This window comes from Pleurodeles waltl, chromosome 10 (genome assembly GCF_031143425.1).
Source record: "Pleurodeles waltl isolate 20211129_DDA chromosome 10, aPleWal1.hap1.20221129, whole genome shotgun sequence".
NCBI lineage: Eukaryota > Metazoa > Chordata > Amphibia > Caudata > Salamandridae > Pleurodeles > Pleurodeles waltl.
In genome coordinates, this window is record NC_090449.1 from 416,251,285 (window position 1) to 416,268,142 (window position 16,858).

The following is a 16,858-nucleotide window of genomic DNA, read 5'->3' on the forward strand; positions in this document are numbered from 1 at the left end:
GAGACGTGTGAAGCTACTACAGTACCACTTAGAGTCATATGCACAATATCATAAGAAAACACAATACACAGTTATACTAAAAATAAAGGTACTTTATTTTTATGACAATATGCCAAAGTATCTTAGAGTGTACCCTCAGTGAGAGGATAGGAAATATACACAAGATGTATATACACAATAGAAAAAATATGCAGTATAGTCTTAGAAAACAGTGCAAACAATGTATAGTTACAATAGGATGCAATGGGGAAACATAGGGATAGGGGCAACACAAACCATATACTCCAAAAGTGGAATGCGAACCACGAATGGACCCCAAACCTATGTGACCTTGTAGAGGGTCGCTTGGACTATTAGAAAATAGTGAGAGTTAGAAAAATAACCCTCCCCAAGACCCTGAAAAGTGAGTGCAAAGTGCACTAAAGTTCCCCTAAGGACAAAGTAGTCGTGTTAGAGGAATAATGCAGGAAAGACACAAACCAGCAATGCAACAACTGTGGATTTCCAATCTAGGGTACCTGTGGAACAAGGGGACCAAGTTCAAAAGTCACAAGCAAGTCGGAGATGGGCAGATGCCCAGGAAATGCCAGCTGCGGGTGCAAAGAAGCTTCTACTGGACAGAAGAAGCTGAGGTTTCTGCAGGAACGAAAAGGGCTAGAGACTTCCCCTTTGGTGGACGGATCCCCCTTGCCGTGGAGAGTCGTGCAGAAGTCTTTTCCCGCCGAAAGGACGCCAACAAGACTTGCTAGTGGCAAATCCTGCGTTTGGCGTTTTTGGACGCTGCTGGGGCCCAGGAGGGACCAGGAGGTCGCAAATTGGACCTGAAGAGAGAGGGGACGTCGAGCAAGACAAAGAGCCCTCACTGAAGCAGGTAGCTCCCGGAGAAGTGCCAGAAACTGGCACTACGAGGATGCGTGAAACGGTGCTCGTCGAAGTTGCACAAAGGAGTCCCACGTCGCCAGAGACCAACTTAGAAAGTCGTGCAATGCAGGTTAGAGTGCCGTGGACCCAGGCTTGGCTGTGCACAAACGATTTCCACCGGAAGTGCACAGGGGCCGGAGTAGCTGCAAAGTCGCGGTTCCCAGCAATGCAGCCCAGCGAGGTGAGGCAAGGACTTACCTCCACCAAACTTGGACTGAAGAGTCACTGGACTGTGGGGGCCACTTGGACAGAGTCGCTGGATTCGAGGGACCTCGCTTGTCGTGCTGAGAGGAGACCCAAGGGACCGGTAATGCAGCTTTTTGGTGCCTGCGGTTGCAGGGGGAAGATTCCGTCGACCCACGGGAGATTTCTTCGGAGCTTCTGGTGCAGAGAGGAGGCAGACTACCCCCACAGCATGCACAAGCAGGAAAACAGTCGAGAAGGCGGCAGGATCAGCGTTACAGAGTTGCAGTAGTCGTCTTTGCTACTATGTTGCAGGTTGGAGGTTTCCAGCGCGGTCAGCAGTCGATTCCTTATCAGAAGGTGAAGAGAGAGATGCAGAGGAACTCGGATGAGCTCTTGCATTCGTTATCTGAAGTTTCCCCAGAGACAGAGACCCTAAATAGCCAGAAAAGAGGGTTTGGCTACCTAGGAGAGAGGAAAGGCTACTAACACCTGAAGGAGCCTATCAGCAGGAGTCTCTGACGTCACCTGGTGGCACTGGCCACTCAGAGCAGTCCAGTGTGCCAGCAGCACCTCTGTTTCCAAGATGGCAGAGGTCTGGAGCACACTGGAGGAGCTCTGGACACCTCCCAGGGGAGGTGCAGGTCAGGGGAGTGGTCACTCCCCTTTCCTTTGTCCAGTTTCGCGCCAGAGCAGGGGCTAAGGGGTCCCTGAACCGGTGTAGACTGGCTTATGCAGAATTGGGCACATCTGTGCCCAACAAAGCATTTCCAGAGGCTGGGGGAGGCTACTCCTCCCCTGCCTTCACACCATTTTCCAAAGGGAGAGGGTGTCACACCCTCTCTCAGAGGAAGTTCTTTGTTCTGCCATCCTGGGCCAGGCCTGGCTGGACCCCAGGAGGGCAGCTGCCTGTCTGAGGGGTTGGCAGCAGCAGCAGCTGCAGTGAAACCCCAGGAAGGGCAGTTTTGGCAGTACCAGGGTCTGTGCTACAGACCACTGGGATCATGGGATTGTGCCAACTATGCCAGGATGGTATAGAGGGGGCAATTCCATGATCATAGACATGTTACATGGCCATATTCGGAGTTACCATGGTGAAGCTACATATAGGTAGTGACCTATATGTAGTGCACGCGTGTAATGGTGTCCCCGCACTCACAAAGTTCAGGGAATTGGCTCTGAACAATGTGGGGGCACCTTGGCTAGTGCCAGGGTGCCCTCACACTAAGTAACTTTACACCTAACCTTTACCAGGTAAAGGTTAGACATATAGGTGACTTATAAGTTACTTAAGTGCAGTGTAAAATGGCTGTGAAATAACGTGGACGTTATTTCACTCAGGCTGCAGTGGCAGGCCTGTGTAAGAATTGTCAGAGCTCCCTATGGGTGGCAAAAGAAATGCTGCAGCCCATAGGGATCTCCTGGAACCCCAATACCCTGGGTACCTCAGTACCATATACTAGGGAATTATAAGGGTGTTCCAGTAAGCCAATGTAAATTGGTAAAAATGGTCACTAGCCTGTTAGTGACAATTTGGAAAGAAATGAGAGAGCATAACCACTGAGGTTCTGATTAGCAGAGCCTCAGTGAGACAGTTAGTCACTACACAGGTAACACATTCAGGCACACTTATGGGCACTGGGGCCCTGGGTTACCAGGGTCCCAGTGACACATACAACTAAAACAACATATATACAGTGAAAAATGGGGGTAACATGCCAGGCAAGATGGTACTTTCCTACAACCCACGGGAGATTTCTTCGGAGCTTCTGGTGCAGAGAGGAGGCAGGCTACCCCCACGGCATGCACAAGCATGAAAACAGTCGAGAAGGCGGCAGGATCAGCGTTACAGAGTTGCAGTAGTCGTCTTTGCTACTATGTTGCAGGTTTGCAGGCTTCCAGCGCGGTCAGCGGTCGTTTCCTTATCAGAAGGTGAAGAGAGAGATGCAGAGGAACTCGGATGAGCTCTTGCATTCGTTATCTAAAGTTTCCCCAGAGACAGAGACCCTAAATAGCCAGAAAAGAGGGTTTGGCTACCTAGGAGAGAGGATAGGCTAGCAACACCTGAAGGAGCCTATCACAAGGAGTCTCTGACGTCACCTGGTGGCACTGGCCACTCAGAGCAGTCCAGTGTGCCAGCAGCACCTCTGTTTCCAAGATGGCAGAGGTCTGGAGCACACTGGAGGAGCTCTGGACACCTGCCAGGGGAGGTGCAGGTCAGGGGAGTGGTCACTCCCCTTTCCTTTGTCCAGTTTCGCGCCAGAGCAGGGGCTAAGGGGTCCCTGAACCGGTGTAGACTGGCTTATGCAGAATTGGGCACATCTGTGCCCAACAAAGCATTTCCAGAGGCTGGGGGAGGCTACTCCTCCCCTGCCTTCACACCATTTTCCAAAGGGAGAGGGTGTCACACCCTCTCTCAGAGGAAGTTCTTTGTTCTGCCATCCTGGGCCAGGCCTGGCTGGACCCCAGGAGGGCAGCTGCCTGTCTGAGGGGTTGGCAGCAGCAGCAGCTGCAGTGAAACCCGAGGAAGGGCAGTTTGGCAGTACCAGGGTCTGTGCTACAGACCACTGGGATCATGGGATTGTGCCAACTATGCCAGGATGGCATAGAGGGGGCAATTCCATGATCATAGACATGTTACATGGCCATATTCGGAGTTACCATTGTGAAGCTACATATAGGTAGTGACCTATATGTAGTGCACGCGTGAAATGGTGTCCCCGCACTCACAAAGTTCAGGGAATTGGCTCTGAACAATGTGGGGGCACCTTGGCTAGTGCCAGGGTGCCCTCACACTAAGTAACTTTGCACCTAACCTTTACCAGGTAAAGGTTAGACATATAGGTGACTTATAAGTTACTTAAGTGCAGTGTAAAATGGCTGTGAAATAACGTGGACGTTATTTCACTCAGGCTGCAGTGGCAGGCCTGTGTAAGAATTGTCAGAGCTCCCTATGGGTGGCAAAAGAAATGCTGCAGCCCATAGGGATCTCCTGGAACCCCAATACCCTGGGTACCTCAGTACCATATACTAGGGAATTATAAGGGTGTTCCAGTAAGCCAATGTAAATTGGTAAAATTGGTCACTAGCCTGTTAGTGACAATTTGGAAAGAAATGAAAGAGCATAACCACTGAGGTTCTGATTAGCAGAGCCTCAGTGAGACAGTTAGTCACTACACAGGTAACACATTCAGGCACACTTATGAGCACTGGGGCCCTGGGTTACCAGGGTCCCAGTGACACATACAACTAAAACAACATATATACAGTGAAAAATGGGGGTAACATGCCAGGCAAGATGGTACTTTCCTACACAACCCCCCCCCCCAAACGAAGGACAATAAGACTAGCCATGACCTGATGAGTCTTCATTGTCTAAGTGGAAATATCTGGAGAGTCCATCTGCATTGGAGTGGCTACTCCCAGGTCTATGTTCCACTGTATAGTCCATTCCCTGTAGGGATATGGACCACCTCAACAATTTAGGATTTTCACCTTTCATTTGTTTTAGCCAAAGTAGAGGTTTGTGGTCTGTCTGAACAATGAAGTGAGTGCCAAACAGGTATGGCCTCAACTTCTTCAGAGCCCAGACCACAGCAAAGGCCTCCCTCTCAATGGCAGACCAACGCTTTTCTCTAGGGGTCAACCTTCTACTAATAAAAGCAACAGGTTGATCCTGGCCCTCAGAATTAAGTTGTGATAGGACTGCCCCTACTCCTAATTCAGATGCATCAGTTTGGACATAGAATTTTTTAGAGTAACAAGGGCTTTTCAGGACAGGTGCAGAGCACATGGCCTGCTTCAGCTCCTCAAAAGCTTTCTGACAGTTTGCTGTCCATAATACCTTTTTAGGCATTTTCTTGGATGTGAGGTCATTAAGAGGGGCTGCAATGGAGCCATAGTTCTTAATGAACCTCCTGTAATACCCAGTGAGGCCTAGGAAGGCTCTCACCTGAGTCTGAGTGGTAGGGGGAACCCAATCAATAATAGTTTGGATTTTCCCCTGAAGTGGTGCAATCTGTTCCCCACCAACAAGGTGTCCCAGATAAACCACCTTACCCGGCCCTATCTCGCACTTTGAAGCCTTGATAGTGAGGCCTGCCTTTTGCAGGGCCTCCAAAACTTTCCATAGGTGGACCAGGTGATCATCCCAGCTGGAGCTAAAGACAGCTATATCGTCCAAATATGCTGCACTGAAAGCTTCCAGCCCTTGCAGGACTGTGTTCACCAACCTCTGAAAAGTGGCAGGTGCATTTTTCAAACCAAAAGGCATTACAGTAAACTGGTAATGTCCTCCAATGGTAGAAAATGCAGTCTTAGGTTTAGCATCTTCTGACAATTTGATCTGCCAATACCCTGCAGTCAAATCAAAAGTGCTTAGATACTTGGCAGATGCCAGTGTATCTATAAGCTCATCTGCCCTGGGTATAGGGTGAGCATCAGTTTTGGTTACCAAGTTGAGACCTCTATAGTCTACACAAAACCGCATTTCTTTCTTTCCATCTTTAGAATTGGGTTTTGGTACCAGTACCACAGGAGAAGCCCATGGACTGTCAGAGTGCTCAACCACTCCTAGTTCCAACATTTTCTGAACTTCTTGCTTTATGCAGTCCCTGACATGGTCAGGCTGCTTATAGATCTTACTTTTGACAGGTAAACTGTCTCCAGTATCTATAGTGTGCTCACACCAAGAAGTGGTGCCTGGCACAGTAGAGAAGAGTTCTGAAAATTGTCCTAGGAGATTTATGCAATTATCTTTCTGCTCAGCAGTAAGACAATCAGCCAAAACTACACCTTCCACAAGAGCATCTTGTTCTGTGGAAGAGAAGAGATCAGGTAGAGGATCACTGTCTTCTTCCTGTCCCTCATCAGTTGCCATGAGCAGGGTGAGATCAGCCCTGTCATAGTAGGGTTTCAGGCGGTTGACATGGAGCACCCTAAGGGGACTCCTGGCAGTGCCTAAGTCAACCAAGTAGGTGACTTCACCCTTCTTTTCATCAATTGTGTGGGGTCCACTCCATTTATCTTGGAGTGCTCTTGGGGCCACAGGCTCCAAGACCCACACTTTCTGCCCTGGTTGGTACTGAACCAAAACAGCCTTCTGATCATGCCATTGCTTCTGGAGCTCTTGGCTGGCCTGAAGGTTTTTACTGGCCTTTTTCATGTACTCAGCCATCCTTGATCTGAGGCCCAGTACATAATCCACAATATCCTGCTTAGGAGCTTTTAAAGGTTGTTCCCAACCCTCCTTTACAAGTGTGAGTGGACCCCTAACAGGGTGTCCAAAAAGAAGTTCAAAGGGGCTGAAGCCCACTCCTTTCTGGGGTACCTCCCTGTAGGCAAAAAGGAGGCATGGTAGAAGGATATCCCATCTCCTGCGGAGTTTTTCAGGGAGTCCCATAATCATGCCTTTGAGAGTTTTATTAAATCTCTCCACCAGTCCATTTGTTTGTGGATGATAGGGTGTTGTGAACATGTACGTTACACCACACTCCTTCCACATGGCCTTTAAGTATGCAGACATGAAATTGCTTCCTCTGTCTGATACTACTTCCTTTGGGAAGCCCACCCTGGAAAATATTCCCAGGAGGGCCTTTGCCACTGCAGGAGCTGTAGTGGTCCTTAAAGGAATTGCTTCAGGGTATCTTGTGGCATGGTCCACTACCACCAAGATAAGCCTATTGCCTGAAGCAGTAGGAGGGTCAAGGGGGCCAACTATGTCAACCCCTACCCTTTCAAAGGGAACCCCAACCACAGGCAGTGGGATAAGGGGTGCCTTTGGGGTGCCACCTGTCTTGCCACTGGCTTGACAGGTTTCACAGGACTTACAAAATTCCTTTGTGTCCTCAGACATCCTAGGCCAATGAAACAATGGAACCAATCTGTCCCAAGTTTTCATTTGACCCAGGTGCCCAGCTAGGGGAATGTCATGTGCCAGTGTTAGGAGGAACTTTCTGTACTCCTGAGGAATCACTAATCTCCTGGCAGCTCCAGGTTTAGGATCCCTATGCTCAGTGTACAAGAGGTTGTCCTCCCAGTAAACTCTGTGAGAGTCACTGACATCCCCATTAGCCTGTTTGACAGCTTGCTGTCTGAGACCCTCTAATGTGGGACAGGTTTGCTGTGCCACACTCAGCTCCTCTCTGGCAGGCCCCCCTTCACCCAAAAGCTCAGCAGTGTCTGCTTCCAGCTCCTCTGGTGTAGTTTCTGCACAGGGAGGGAATTCTTCTTCCTCAGAATTAGAATCCACTGTAGAGGGAGGGATAGTAGGAAGTTGTTTGCTTCTACTAGCCCTAGCTTTAGGGAGCACTTGGTCCATTGTTCCAGGATCCAAGCTTCCCTGTCCTTTTTGCTTTTTGGCCTGAGCCCTTGTCAAAGCAAAAATATGCCCTGGGATGCCCAGCATTGCTGCATGGGCCTCCAACTCCACATCTGACCAAGCTGATGTCTCCAAATCATTCCCTAATAGACAGTCTACAGGTAAATCTGAAGCTACCACAACTTTCTTTGGACCAGTTACCCCCCCCCCAGTTGAGATTTACAACAGCCATGGGGTGGCTTTGTGTTATGTTGTGAGCATCGGTTACTTGGTACTGGTGTCCAAGTATGTGTTGTTCAGGGTGCACCAGTTTCTCAATCACCATTGTGACACTGGCACCTGTGTCCCTGTAGGCCTGGACCTCAACACCATTTATTAGGGTTAGTTGCTTGTACTTCTCCAAGTTATGGGGGCAAGCAACCAAAGTGGCTAAATCAATAGCCCCTTCAGAGACTAAAGTAGCCTCTGTGGTCTCCCTAATCAGACCAACCGAAACTAAATTACCAAAAGTGAGCCCAGCTACTCCCTTGGATTGGCTATTAGTAGGTTTGCTCCCACCACCACTGCTATTAGTAGGGACACTAGGTGTAGCAGTAGGGGTTGTAGTGGTAGGAGCTGTGGTGCCTTTCTTTGGACAACTGGGATCTGTTGTCCAATGGCCTTTTATTTTACATAAATAGCACCATGGTTTCTTTTCCTTGTACTGATTAAAGGAGGATTTGGACCCACCACCCCCACCAGAGTGTTTTTGTGGGCCTGATGAAGTCTCATTTTTAGATTTGTCCCCACCCTTGTCAGAAGACTTACCATCCTTCTTTTTGTTGCCATCTTTGTCACCCCCTGTATGAACTTTTCTGTTCACTCTTGTTCTGACCCATTTGTCTGCCTTCTTTCCCAATTCTTGGGGAGAGGTCAGATCAGAGTCCACCAAGTACTGGTGCAACAAATCAGACACACAATTATTAAGAATATGCTCTCTCAGGATCAAGTTATACAGGCTGTCATAATCAGTAACTTTACTGCCATGTAACCACCCCTCCAAGGCCTTCACTGAATGGTCAATAAAATCAACCCAGTCTTGTGAAGACTCCTTTTTGGTCTCTCTGAACTTTTTCCTGTACTGTTCAGTGGTTAAGCCATAACCATCCAGGAGTGCATTCTTAAGAACTTGGAAATTATTAGCATCATTTTCTTTCACAGTAAGGAGCCTATCCCTACCTTTTCCACTAAATGATAGCCATAGGATAGCAGCCCACTGCCTTTGAGGGACATCCTGTACAACACAGGCCCTCTCAAGTGCAGCAAACCACTTGTTAATGTCATCCCCCTCCTTATAAGGGGGAACTATCTTGTGCAGATTCCTGGAATCATGCTCTTTTGCAGGATGACTATGGGGAATACTGCTGCTGCCACCATGGGTTTCTAAACCCAACTTCTGTCTTTCCTTCTCTAATTCAAAAGACTGTCTATCCAAATCCAGCTGTTGCTTTTTAAGCTTCAGTCTGGTTTGTTCCACCCTCAACTTATTGAGTTCCCTCTCTAACATTCTGTCATCAGGGTTGGTGGGAGGGACATTTCTAGAAATATAGCTATGATGGTAATGAACAGAAGGAGACCTGTCCCTTACAGAAGCCACCCTAACAGCTTGGTTTACAGAAACATTACTACCAGTATGGTGAGAATAAATGCTTTTGCTATGATGTGAGACAACACTATTTATTTGGTGTGGCTCATCATCATTACCATCTATGCTAGATTGTCTAGTAATGGGCAGGCTAGGAAGTTTCTTTCCTGAATCTTTTCCTGGGGGAGTCCCTGAATCAGATTGAGAACTATTAGGTACTTTTTCAACAGATGGGGCACCTATGGCCTTATCCTGTTCTCTAAGCATGTTAAGTAACAGTTCCAAGGAAGGATTCTTCCCTACACTCAAACCTCTCTCTATACAGAGACTCCTTGCTCTTTTCCAGCTAAGGTTGTCATATGCAAGTTTGGACAGATCAACACTTTGGCCTGTGCCAGACATTTTTTAGAGAGAGTTAAAGTGATAGAAAAAGAGAAAAAAGTTTTCAGAACTTTTTGGAAAGACAGAAAAACTTTTTTAAACTTTTAAGAACTTTTTGAAAGTTTTAGAAGTACTTTTCAGCACTTAGAAAAGAGTGAAAAGAGGAAATGCAAAACTTTTTGGCTATGTGTATATACACTGACCTTGTTTTGTATATTTTTCTCTTATGAAAATTACAATGACAAGAGTGGTAAGCAGTCTCAAGCACTTATCCCACCACTGCACAACCAATGTAGGAGGCTGGACTGGCTTGTAGTGAGTACCAAGGGGTACTTGCACCTTGCACCAGGCCCAGTTATCCCTTATTAGTGTATAGGGTGTCTAGCAGCTTAGGCTGATAGATAATGGTAGCTTAGCAGAGCAGCTTAGGCTGAACTAGGAGACGTGTGAAGCTACTACAGTACCACCTAGTGTCATATGCACAATATCATAAGAAAACACAATACACAGTTATACTAAAAATAAAGGAACTTTATTTTTATGACAATATGCCAAAGTATCTTAGAGTGTACCCTCAGTGAGAGGATAGGAAATATACACAAGATATATATACACAATAGCAAAAATATGCAGTATAGTCTTAGAAAACAGTGCAAACAATGTATAGTTACAATAGGATGCAATGGGGAAACATAGGGATAGGGGCAACACAAACCATATACTCCAAAAGTGGAATGCGAACCACGAATGGACCCCAAACCTAAGTGACCTTGTAGAGGGTCGCTGGGACTATTAGAAAATAGTGAGAGTTAGAAAAATAACCCTCCCCAAGACCCTGAAAAGTGAGTGCAAAGTGCACTAAAGTTCCCCTAAGGACAAAATAGTCGTGTTAGAGGAATAATGCAGGAAAGACACAAACCAGCAATGCAACAACTGTGGATTTCCAATCTAGGGTACCTGTGGAACAAGGGGACCAAGTCCAAAAGTCACAAGCAAGTCGGAGATGGGCAGATGCCCAGGAAATGCCAGCTGCGGGTGCAAAGAAGCTTCGACTGGACAGAAGAAGCTGAGGTTTCTGCAGGAACGAAAAGGGCTAGAGACTTCCCCTTTGGTGGACAGATCCCGCTCGCCTTGGAGAGTCGTGCAGTAGTATTCTCCCGCCGAAAGAACGCTAACAAGCCTTGCTAGCTGCAAATCGTGCTTTTGGCGTTTTTGGACGCTGCTGGGGCCCAGGAGGGACCAGGAGGTCGCAAATTGGACCTGAAGAGAGAGGGGTCGTCGAGAAAGACAAAGAGCCCTCACTGAAGCAGGTAGCGCCCGGAGAAGTGCCAGAAACAGGCACTAATAGGATGCGTGAAACGGTGCTCACCGAAGTTGCACAAAGGAGTCCCACGTCGCCGGAGACCAACTTAGAAAGTCGTGCAATGCAGGTTAGAGTGCCGTGGACCCAGGCTTGGCTGTGCACAAAGGATTTCCGCCGGAAGTGCACAGGGGCCGGAGTAGCTGCAAAGTCGCGGCTCCCAGCAATGCAGCCCAGCGAGGTGAGGCAAGGACTTACCTCCACCAAACTTGGACTGAAGAGTCACTGGACTGTGGGGGTCACTTGGACAGAGTCGCAGGATTCGAGGGACCTCGCTCGTCGTGCTGAGAGGAGACCCAAGGGACCGGTAATGCAGCTTTTTGGTGCCTGCGGTTGCAGGGGGAAGATTCCGTCGACCCACGGGAGATTTCTTCGGAGCTTCTGGTGCAGAGAGGAGGCAGGCTACCCCCACAGCATGCACAAGCAGGAAAACAGTCGAGAAGGCGGCAGGATCAGCGTTACAGAGTTGCAGTAGTCGTCTTTGCTACTATGTTGCAGGTTTGCAGGCTTCCAGCGCGGTCAGCGGTCGTTTCCTTATCAGAAGGTGAAGAGAGAGATGCAGAGGAACTCGGATGAGCTCTTGCATTCGTTATCTAAAGTTTCCCCAGAGACAGAGACCCTAAATAGCCAGAAAAGAGGGTTTGGCTACCTAGGAGAGAGGATAGGCTAGCAACACCTGAAGGAGCCTATCACAAGGAGTCTCTGACGTCACCTGGTGGCACTGGCCACTCAGAGCAGTCCAGTGTGCCAGCAGCACCTCTGTTTCCAAGATGGCAGAGGTCTGGAGCACACTGGAGGAGCTCTGGACACCACCCAGGGGAGGTGCAGGTCAGGGGAGTGGTCACTCCCCTTTCCTTTGTCCAGTTTCGCGCCAGAGCAGGGGCTAAGGGGTCCCTGAACCGGTGTAGACTGGCTTATGCAGAATTGGGCACATCTGTACCCAACAAAGCATTTCCAGAGGCTGGGGGAGGCTACTCCTCCCCTGCCTTCACACCATTTTCCAAAGGGAGAGGGTGTCACACCCTCTCTCAGAGGAAGTTCTTTGTTCTGCCATCCTGGGCCAGGCCTGGCTGGACCCCAGGAGGGCAGCTGCCTGTCTGAGGGGTTGGCAGCAGCAGCAGCTGCAGTGAAACCCCAGGAAGGGCATTTTGGCAGTTCCAGGGTCTGTGCTACAGACCACTGGGATCATGGGATTGTGCCAACTATGCCAGGATGGCATAGAGGGGGCAATTCCATGATCATAGACATGTTACATGGCCATATTCGGAGTTACCATTGTGAAGCTACATATAGGTAGTGACCTATATGTAGTGCACGCGTGTAATGGTGTCCCCGCACTCACAAAGTTCAGGGAATTGGCTCTGAACAATGTGGGGGCACCTTGGCTAGTGCCAGGGTGCCCTCACACTAAGTAACTTTGCACCTAACCTTTACCAGGTAAAGGTTAGACATATAGGTGACTTATAAGTTACTTAAGTGCAGTGTAAAATGGCTGTGAAATAACGTGGACGTTATTTCACTCAGGCTGCAGTGGCAGGCCTGTGTAAGAATTGTCAGAGCTCCCTATGGGTGGCAAAAGAAATGCTGCAGCCCATAGGGATCTCCTGGAACCCCAATACCCTGGGTACCTCAGTACCATATACTACGTGTGAGAAGGTAGCCTCTTTCTAGCCTTGTTACCCCCACTTTTGGCCTGTTTGTGAGTGTATGTCAGGGTGTTTGTCACTGTTTTCACTGTCTCACTGGGATCCTGATAGCCAGGCCTCAGTGCTCATAGTGAAAACACCATGTTTTCAGTATGGTTGTTATGTGTCACTGGGATCCTGCTGGTCAGGACCCCAGTGCTCATAGGTTTGTAGCCTATATGTATGTGTCACTGGGACCCTGTCACACAGGGCCCCAGTGCTCATAGGTGTGCATGTGTATGTTGCCTGTGTGGTGCCTAACTGTCTCACTGAGGCTCTGCTAACCAGAACCTCAGTGGTTATGCTCTCTCATTACTTTTAAATTGTCACTAACAGGCTAGTGACCAATTTTACCAATTCACATTGGCTTACTGGAACACCCTTATAATTCCCTAGTATATGGTACTGAGGTACCCAGGGTATTGGGGTTCCAGGAGATCCCTATGGGCTACAGCATTTCTTTTGCCACCCATAGGGAGCTCTGACAATTCTTACACAGGCCTGCCACTGCAGCCTGAGTGAAATAATGTCCACGTTATTTCACAGCCATTTTACACTGCACTTAAGTAACTTATAAGTCACCTATATGTCTAACCTTTACCTGGTAAAGGTTGGGTGCAAAGTTACTTAGTGTGAGGGCACCCTGGCACTAGCCAAGGTGCCCCCACATTGTTCAGAGCCAATTCCCTGAACTTTGTGAGTGCGGGGACACCATTACACGCGTGCACTACATATAGGTCACTACCTATATGTAGCTTCACCATGGTAACTCCGAATATGGCCATGTAACATGTCTATGATCATGGAATTGCCCCCTCTATACCATCCTGGCATAGTTGGCACAATCCCATGATCCCAGTGGTCTGTAGCACAGACCCTGGTACTGCCAAACTGCCCTTCCTGGGGTTTCACTGCAGCTGCTGCTGCTGCCAACCCCTCAGACAGGCAGCTGCCCTCCTGGGGTCCAGCCAGGCCTGGCCCAGGATGGCAGAACAAAGAACTTCCTCTGAGAGAGGGTGTGACACCCTCTCCCTTTAGAAAATGGTGTGAAGGCAGGGGAGGAGTAGCCTCCCCCAGCCTCTGGAAATGCTTTGTTGGGCACAGATGTGCCCAATTCTGCATAAGCCAGTCTACACCGGTTCAGGGACCCCTTAGCCCCTGCTCTGGCGCGAAACTGGACAAAGGAAAGGGGAGTGACCACTCCCCTGACCTGCACCTCCCCTGGGAGGTGTCCAGAGCTCCTCCAGTGTGCTCCAGACCTCTGCCATCTTGGAAACAGAGGTGCTGCTGGCACACTGGACTGCTCTGAGTGGCCAGTGCCACCAGGTGACGTCAGAGACTCCTGCTGATAGGCTCCTTCAGGTGTTAGTAGCCTATCCTCTCTCCTAGGTAGCCAAACCCTCTTTTCTGGCTATTTAGGGTCTCTGTCTCTGGGGAAACTTTAGATAACGAATGCATGAGCTCAGCCGAGTTCCTCTGCATCTCTCTCTTCACCTTCTGATAAGGAATCGACCGCTGACCGCGCTGGAAGCCTGCAAACCTGCAACATAGTAGCAAAGACGACTACTGCAACTCTGTAACGCTGATCCTGCCGCCTTCTCGACTGTTTTCCTGCTTGTGCATGCTGTGGGGGTAGCCTGCCTCCTCTCTGCACCAGAAGCTCCGAAGAAATCTCCCGTGGGTCGACGGAATCTTCCCCCTGCAACCGCAGGCACCAAAAAGCTGCATCACCGGTCCCTTGGGTCTCCTCTCAGCACGACGAGCGAGGTCCCTCGAATCCAGCGACGCTGCCCAAGTGACCCCCACAGTCCAGTGACTCTTCAGCCCAAGTTTGGTGGAGGTAAGTCCTTGCCTCACCTCGCTGGGCTGCATTGCTGGGAACCGCGACTTTGCAGCTACTCCGGCCCCTGTGCACTTCCGGCGGAAATCCTTCGTGCACAGCCAAGCCTGTATCCACGGCACTCTAACCTGCATTGCACGACTTTCTAAGTTGGTCTCCGGCGACGTGGGACTCCTTTGTGCAACTTCGGCGAGCACCGTTTCACGCATCCTCGTAGTGCCTGTTTCTGGCACTTCTCCGGGCGCTACCTGCTTCAGTGAGGGCTCTTTGTCTTGCTCGACGTCCCCTCTCTCCTCAGGCCCAATTTGCGACCTCCTGTTCCCTCCTGGGCCCCAGCAGCGTCCAAAAACGCCAAACGCAAGATTTGCGTCTAGCAAGGCTTGTTGGCGTCCTTCCGGCGGGAAAACACTTCTGCACGACTCTCCAAGGCGAGTGGGATCCGTTCACCAAAGGGGAATTCTCTAGCCCTTTTCGTTCCTGCAGAAACCTCAGCTTCTTCTGTCCAGTCGAAGCTTCTTTGCACCCGCAGCTGGCATTTCCGGGGCATCTGCCCATCTCCGACTTGCTTGTGACTTTTGGACTTGGTCCCCTTGTTCCACAGGTACCCTAGATTGGAAATCCACAGTTGTTGCATTGCTGGTTTGTGTCTTTCCTGCATTATTCCTCTAACACGACTATTTTGTCCTTAGGGGAACTTTAGTGCACTTTGCACTCACTTTTCAGGGTCTTGGGGAGGGTTATTTTTCTAACTCTCACTATTTTCTAATAGTCCCAGCGACCCTCTACAAGGTCACATAGGTTTGGGGTCCATTCGTGGTTCGCATTCCACTTTTGGAGTATATGGTTTGTGTTGCCCCTATCCCTATGTTTCCCCATTGCATCCTATTGTAACTATACATTGTTTGCACTGTTTTCTAAGACTATACTGCATATTTTTTCTATTGTGTATATACATCTTGTGTATATTTCCTATCCTCTCACTGAGGGTACACTCTAAGATACTTTGGCATATTGTCATAAAAATAAAGTACCTTTATTTTTAGTATAACTGTGTATTGTGTTTTCTTATGATATTGTGCATATGACTCTAAGTGGTACTGTAGTAGCTTCACACGTCTCCTAGTTCAGCCTAAGCTGCTCTGCTAAGCTACCATTATCTATCAGCCTAAGCTGCTAGACACCCTATACACTAATAAGGGATAACTGGGACTGGTGCAAGGTGCAAGTACCCCTTGGTACTCACTACAAGCCAGTCCAGCCTCCTACATTGGTTGTGCAGTGGTGGGATAAGTGCTTGAGACTACTTACCACTCTTGTCATTGTACTTTTCATAAGAGAAAAATATACAAAACAAGGTCAGTGTATATACACATAGCCAAAAAGTTTTGCATTTTCCTCTTTTCACTCTTTTCTAAGTGCTGAAAAGTACTTCTAAAACTTTCAAAAAGTTCTTAAAAGTTTAAAAAGTTTTTTCTGTCTTTCCAAAAAGTTCTGAAAACTTTTTTCTCTTTTTTTTTTATCACTTTAACTCTCTCTAAAAATGTCTGGCACAGGCCAAAATGTTGAACTGTCCAAACTTGCATATGATCACCTTAGCTGGAAAGGAGCAAGGAGTCTCTGCATAGAGAGAGGTTTGAGTGTAGGGAAGAATCCTTCCTTAGAACTGTTAATTAACATGCTTAGAGTACAGGATATGGCCATAAGTGCCCAATCTGGTGAAAAAGTAGCTAATGGTTCTCAATCTGATCCAGGGACTCCCCCAGGAAAAGATTCAGGAAAGAAACTTCTCAGCCTGCCCATTACTAGACAGTCTAGCATAGTTGGTACAGAGGTTGAATCACACCATACTGATGGTGTGCTCTCACATTATACTGTTAGCCAAGCTGTTAGGGTGCCCTCTGTAAGGGACAGGTCTCCTTCTGTTCATTCCCATCATACCTCTGTATCTAGAAATGTCCCTCCCACCCACCCTGATGACAGATTGTTAGAAAGGGAGCTCAATAGATTGAGAGTGGAACAAACCAGACTGAAGCTCAAGAAGCAACAGCTGGATTTGTTGCACCAGTACTTGGTGGACTCTGATCTGACCTCTCCCCAAGAATTGGGAAAGAAGGCAGACAAATGGGTCAGAACAAGAGTGAACAGAAATGTTCATACAGGGGGTGACAAAGATGGCAACAAAAAGAAGGATGGTAAGTCTTCAGACAAGGGTGGGGACAAATCTAAAAATGAGTCTTCATCAGGCCCACAAAAACACTCTGGTGGGGGTGGTGGGTCCAAATCCTCCTTTAATCAGAACAAGGAAAAGAAACCATGGTGCTATGTATGTAAAATAAAAGGCCATTGGACAACAGATCCCAGTTGTCCAAAGAAAGGCACCACTGCTCCTACCACTACAACCCCTACTGCTACACCTAGTGTCCCTACTAATAGCAGTGGTGGTGGGAGCAAACCTACTAATAGCCAATCCAAGGGAGTAGCTGGTCTCACTTTTGGTAATTTAGTTGGGGTTGGCCTTGTTAGGGAGGCCACAGAGGCTGTGTTA